The sequence below is a fragment of the Ictidomys tridecemlineatus genome, chromosome 2 (genome assembly GCF_052094955.1).
Source record: "Ictidomys tridecemlineatus isolate mIctTri1 chromosome 2, mIctTri1.hap1, whole genome shotgun sequence".
In the NCBI taxonomy this organism is placed as follows: Eukaryota; Metazoa; Chordata; class Mammalia; order Rodentia; family Sciuridae; genus Ictidomys; species Ictidomys tridecemlineatus.
In genome coordinates, this window is record NC_135478.1 from 212215445 (window position 1) to 212222851 (window position 7407).

The window sequence follows — 7407 nt, forward strand, 5'->3', positions numbered from 1 at the left end:
CAGTCACTTCCTGAGACCTTCCCCCACAGGCCTTTCCCTGACCCAGAGGGGCCTTTTGAGCCCAAGTTCTAGCTCAGCAGAGAGGCCAACACAACCCCTGCTCTCCCCAGTTTCAGGGAACTCCTGCCAAGCTCCAAGGCAGACTCAGGAACACTCATGTCAAACTTTGGACAGGTAGAAAAGGTGGGCTGGGGAAAGACCACCATACCCAACCCCAGTATGGAGATGCCAAGCTAGGAGGGAGCCAGGTGTGGTGGCACACGCCTGTAATCCTAGCAACTTGGGAGGCTGAGGCAGGAATATCCCAAGTTCAAAGCCAGCCTTAGCAATTCAGTGAGGTCCTAGCAACGTATCCAGATCCTGTCTTGAACACACTTAGTGGGGCCATTCTCCTCTCCCCACCCTGAAGCTAGCTCCAGACAGTCCTGCCCAGACCCCAGATCACAGCACAGCTCACTCCGTTCCTTCTCATGCTCCCTAGGTTACTCCCATGTAGACATTTTCATAGCCTAAAATATGGGTTTCCACATCCCCTTTTGTCCTCAGAAATCAAGGGCAATCCTGTTATGGGCCAGGCTATATGGGAAATAACAAGTCTCCATGTTACCCTGAGACTCCATGTCATATAAGAAATGCTTCTCCCATGGGAACACTTCCCCCTCTGTACCTGTTAAGAGTTGCTTAGCAGAGCATATTTGGCAACACAAAATGGCAATACTTATACAATGTAAAATTGTTCTCTCTTTGGTTCCCATTTGTCTTGGACAGTGTACCCTGTCAGAGATTTATTGTCTAGATGTTAGTAACCATTAGTTGTGCTCACCTAGTGTGATTTTGACCCACTTCCTTTTACTTGCTTGCTGCAATGCCAACTGGAAAGTCCCACAGGAAATGCCAACATTCCCATCACATTGTTTAACTAGCGGCTCCTTCTGTACCCCTGCTTGCTTGCAGCTATGTTAACCCAGATGTGGTTTTTGCCATTAAAGATCCTGAAATGCTCAAGCTCGAGGCTGTTCCTTGCAGAGAGAGTTATGGGTCAGGGGGATGCTGATCTCTAGTGATCACTTCTCTGTATGTACATAGCCTTTGTCCTCATAAGCTAAGTATTTATGATGCCCTCGGTGATTCCTTTACTACTTTATGATTATGCTCACAATCCACTGTGTGCACTGGCCCCTCTTGTCTTAGCCACTTCTGTATTACTGGGCTCCACCAGGGCAGGAATTCCCTCATTCTCACTTCCTTGCCTCTAATGCTGAACTTGCTGCCACTGATATCAGCATTGGGGTTTTCTATCATTTTTTTCTATTTTTATAGGCATACAAGGAAACCCCAAACGTTAATTTGCACTTCATTAGGCCATGAAAGATGTGCTTCATTCATGTGACTTTATGTCTGTCCAAATATTGGTACCTACTGCCCAAATTCATATATTGAAACGCTAGCTCAAATTCACGACATTTGGAAGTAGAGCCTTGGGAGGTATTTAGGTTTAGATGAAGCCGTAAGAGTGAGGTTCCCACAATAAGATTACTGTCTTTATGAGCAGAGAAAGAGAGATGAGAGCTCTCTTTCTATAGGGTGGCCATCTATAAACTAGGAGAGGGCCCACACCAGAGCCCAACCACGCAGACGCCCTGATCTGGGAAATTCAGGCCACAGAACTATGAGGAAATATATTTGTGTTGTTTCAGCCACATAGTCTAGAGTTTTTTGTTATGGTGTGTTGAGAGCCACAGCCAAAGGGGCCCCAGGAAACTTCCAGCTGATTGGCTCACAGTAGCCATAGCAAACTTCCAGCTGGTTGGCTCACCGTGGCCCCAGCAAACTTCCAGCTGCCAGCTGATTGGCTCCTCTGCGGTGATGCTCAGTGGGCTGTTTCCCCGCCCTTTCAGACCATGGAGCTGCTCATTGGGGGACTCTGGCTCTGCCCACACAACCCAGCCAATAAGCCTCAAGAGCGGGAGGAGTGGGGGTTGAGAGGCTCGTCAGAAGCTAGTGGTGGCAGTTGGGCTCTGAGCGAATTCCTGAAGAGCTCGTGTGGTGTGGTGTGTGTGTTCTAAAAATAGACTTCGTTTCTGCTTGACAAGTGGCTTGTGAATTGTGCCAGTCGGACTGCAGCATTTGGTGGCCCACACCGGGAATGACTGAGGGTAAGTGATAAGGTAAACTGCTCGCCCCTGATAGCAGGGCGAGAGGATGGGTAGCCATTTTAAGATTCTTCTTTCATTTTGTTTCTCTTTTGTTTTAAGTTGCCTGTCCCTGGAGATGGGTGAGACAAAAGAAAAAGCATTCACATCTGAGGAAAAACTATTTGCGTTTGAGGAACAGATAGGGAGAAAGGACGGATGGATATTTCAGGAGGATAGAATGGCTGATATAATGAATTTTTTTTCCATTTTTGTTTCATTCTATTTCGGTTTTGTTTGGCGTTATCTTGTTGGGTTGTGTTATAGTAGAAATATGAGATCAGAAATTAGTAAAACACAAACCAAAAAAGTATTAAGAAAATTGCTAGAGGAAGGAGGCATCTCAGTAAAATCAAGAACAGTCAGGGCATACGTTGATACAATACAAAAATGTAGCCCATGGCTTTTTAAGGAGGAGTTGTTAAATATATCACAATGGAACCATCATGGTGAATATTTAAAAAGAACAGAAAAAAAAGCCCATGAACTCTGCCAGTTGGCACACTGCCATTGTGGACGTTGGTATCTTGTTTGCTTAGTCCAAAGCCTTCACTTCAGACAATGGTAGAGGAAGGAGAAGACATATTGATTCAAGTAAAAGAGAAGGTCTCTCAAGTTAGTCAGAGAGGAAAAAATTCAAGTAAAAGAGAAGGTCTCTCGAGCTAGTCAGACGGGGAAAGAAAGTTTAGAGCAGAAAAAGCCATCAGGGGAAAAGTTACAACAGGAGACTGTTACTAACACCCTTCTATCACCAGAGGGCATAAGTGTCCAACCAACAATGCCACCTCCATATGCTGGGAGGCCCCCAATTTTCATAGTTGATAGATGGGATCCTGAGACAGGACCTCAAATATTAGCATGCCGCATATTTGAGCAGGCAGGAGGGCAGCGAATTCACCATGCTTTAGATTTCAAAACAGTGAAGCTGCTAAAAGAGGCTGTAACAACATATGGTCCTCAAGCACCCTTCACTGTAATGGTGGAACTCATTACCAACTTGAACATGACGCCAGCAGATTGGACTAGTATGTGTAAAGCTGTGCTAAATGGAGGACAATACCTGTTATGGAAGGTTGCCAATAAGGAATTTTGCAAGGAGACGGCTAGGCAAAATGTAGCAGCTGGTTATCCTAAGAGAAATCTAGATAGTTGTTAGGAAAGGGACCTTATGAGGATCAGCAGCAACAAATTGCATATGATCCTGCCATATACTTACAAATTGCTATAGATGCGGTTAGAGCATGGAAGACTTTACAAGGACATGGAGGTTTACAAGGTCAATTAGCTAAGGTAATACAAAGAACTAATGAACCTTATGCTGAATTTGTAGATAGGCTTATTCAAACAGCTACCAGAGTTTGGGGGAATACAGAACAAGCAATGCCATTAATAAAACAACTGGCTTATGAGCAAGTGAATCATTGGTGCAGAGAAGTCATTAGACCATGGAAACATGAAGATTTAAACACATATATTAAATTATGTAGAGACATTAATGAACAAGGGCAAGTCTTGGCAGCTACAGTACAACAGGCTTTAGATGCCAGGCCAAAAACATGGTACAATTGTGAACAAACAGTACATTTTAAAAGAAATTGCCCTATAGGAGGAGAGTTTAACAAAACTAGGTATCAAAGAGTAGAATACCGGGTATTTGCCCACGATGCCATAGAGGGAGACATTAGGCTAATGAATGCCATTCTCAAACCACCATAGAGGGTACTCCATTATCAAAAACTGAAAAAGGACCAGGTATCTATCCAATATGATGGAGAAAGGCAGCGGGCTCCATTGCCAAACAATGGACAGGGGGGCCCAATGCTCTGGGGCCCATGACCACAAATAAACGGGACACTGGAGGAACCTAGCAACACCATCAGGGTAGTGCCCAGGACAAATTATCCATTAGATCCCTCACTAGACAAACCAGAGGAAGCGCAGGATTGGACATCTGTGCCTCCGCCAGAACAGTACTAACTCCAGAGATGGGAGTTCAAATTATTCCCACAGGGGTTAAAGGGCCTCTTCACAAAGGAACAGTAGGCTTATTATTGGGATGCAGTTCTTCTACACTAAAAAAAATTATGATAAGTCCTGGGGTAACTGATCCCAATTATGAAGGTGAAATAAAAATATTATACCTAGTTCTAAAGAGGTATATCAGTAATTTCACCAGGAGATAGAATAGCACAGTTATTAATAATACCCAGCTTGCATGATAAATTTTGGAGTCATACTGTAGAAAGAGGTTCCAGGGGATTAGGCTCCACAGGTGTAGATTGGGCTATGCTGCTTTAAATTTAGATTCTCACCCAATGATAAAACTAAATATTCAAGGACATGAATTTAAGGGGCTACTGGACACAGGTACAGACCTTAGCATCACATCTCGTCAAGAATGGCTGAAACATTGGCCATTACAACAGGCCACTCAAATAATTCAAGGCCTAAGAGTAGCAACTAATCCCCATAGAAGTGCAATGGTATTAGATTGTAAGTATCCTGAAGGATGTGAAGGAACTATACAGCCATATGTATTAGATCAGCTTCCTATAAATTTATGGGGACGAGATGTCCTAGATCAATTAGGTTTGACATTAACAAATAACATTAATCCAAATGTGCCCACGATTAGGGATAGACAAGGTTTTAGGAAAGCAAAAATATTAGGAGAACAAGAACAAGGTATAGCAGCACCAATTCAAATAGATGAAGGAATAAATAGACATGGATTGGGTTTTCAGAAGGAGTCACTGAGACAATAAAAATTACTTGGAAATCAGAAAGACCAGTATGGGTACCTCAGTGGCCCCTGACTAAAGAAAAAATACAAGTACCCATGACCTGGTCAAACAACAATTAGCAGAGGGACATATAAAACCTTCTGTAACTCCCCATAATACTCCCATTTTTGTAATCAAAAAGAAATCTGGTAAATGGAGATTATTGCAAAATTTAAGAGCCATTAATAATGAGATGGTTATTATGGGACCTGCTCAATCGGAGATTCCTCAATTGTCTGCTTTGCCAAAAACCTGGTATGTTTTAGCTATAGATATTAAATATTTTTTTTCAATTCCAATTAATCCTGAGGATACTCCATGTTTTGCATTTACTATCCCTGAACTGAATCATGAAGGTTCTGATCAGAGATATGAATGGAAAGTACTCCCTCAAGGGATGGCTAACAGCCCAACTATGTGTCAAATTTATGTTAACAAAGAAATCAAGCCACTTAGAAATCAAAATCCTGAACTACAAATAATTCACCATATGGATGATGTATTATTAGCACATAAAGATAAAAACACATTGCTAGAATGTTACACCACACTTACACATTTATTAAAAAAATATAATCTAGAGATAGCAATAGATAAAGTAAAATTAAGTTTTTCAATTAATTATTTAGGAGTTCTATTATCCTCAACCATGATCCATCCACCAAAAATACAAATACGAGTAGATCAACTTAAATCACTTAATGACTTTCAAAAGTTATTAGGAGACATAAATTGGATAAGGCCTTATCTAGGCATAGCAATAGGAGAGTTGGGACCTTTATTTGATATCCTAAAAGGTACATCAGATCCAAATTCACACCGCATGTTAATGCCTGAAGCAAGAAAGGCATTAAAAATTATTGAAACATATATGGAAAATATGCATTTAGATAGAATTGATATAAGTTTGCCTTTATAATTTATTGTAATACCAACAAATAATATCCTACAGGAGTATTTTGGCAAGAAGGTCCATTATTGTGGATACATTTATCTTATTCTCCTAACACTATTCTTACTAGGTATCCTGAGTCTGTAGGACAATTAATACTCAAAGGAATAAAAGTAACAAAGGGAGTGTTTGGAATTTCTCCCAATAAAATTATTACTCCATATACTATGGATCAAATTTATGAGTTAGCTAATGAGTTAAATACTTGGGAAATAATCATGTGTAAATCTAATGTTTCATTTGATAATCACTTACCATCTAATCCTTTGTTGTCTTTTTGGTCTTCGCATCCTGTAGTTTTTCCCAAAATGACAAGAAACACACCTATCATGAATGCTCCAAATATATTCACTGATGGGTCAAATAATGGTACAGTAGCAGTAGTTACCCCTGATCAAACTTTTACCAAAAGTAAAAGTTAGTACCCAAACTATCAGCTCAAAAGGTAGAGCTTAATGCAGTATTACAAGCTTTTGTGATGTTTAAAGATTCTGTATTTAATTTATTTTCTGATAGTCAATATATAGTTAATGCTATAGTATCCCTTGAAGATGCTTGTGGGATTTCCCCTTCCTCTACTGTTTTCTCTTTCTTTTTCACTATACAAAGTCAATCTGGGACAGAAAAGATCCATTCTTTATAGGAAATATCAGGGCACATACAGGATTGCCTGGAGTCCTTAGTTTGGGCAATGATTTAGCAGATAAAACTACACATAACATACATATTTTCTCTACAATGGAAGAAGCTATAAATTTTCATAAAAGGTTCCATGTCAATACTAATACTTTACAAAAGCATTTTAAAATAACTAAGGAACAAGCTAGACAAATAAAACAATATCACAATTGTGTGACCTTTTTACCACAAGTTAATCTTGGAGTCAATCCTAGAGGACTGATACCTAGCCATATTTGACAGATAGACATCACACACTTGCCAAAATTTGGAAAATTAAAATATTTGCATGTTACAGTTGATACTTCTTCTGGATTTTTGATGGGCTCCCTTCATGCCAGAGAAAAAACTAAAGATATTACAGTTCATTGCTTACAGAATTTTGCCACTGTTGGCATTCCAAAACAGTTAAAAACAGAGAATGGTCCTAGTTTTACTTCTACCTCTTTTAAACAATTTTGCTCATCTTTTGGCATTACTCATATAACAGGAATCCCATACAATCCACAGGGACAAGACATAGTTGAAAGAGCTCATCAAACTATTAAAATGTACTTATTAAAGCAAAAAGAGGGAATTGGAAAGGGGTATATATCCCCCAAAGATAAACTTAAAATAACCCTTTTTACTCTAAACTTAAAATTTGGATTCATCAGGGCTTAGTGCTGCATGTGGAAAGACATATGTATCCAAAAAATGTACATAAGCCTAAGGTACTTTGGAAGGATATTTTAACAGGACAACGGGAAGGTCCTGACCTAGTGATTGTCTGGAGTCGGGGGTCTGTTTGTGTGTTTCCACA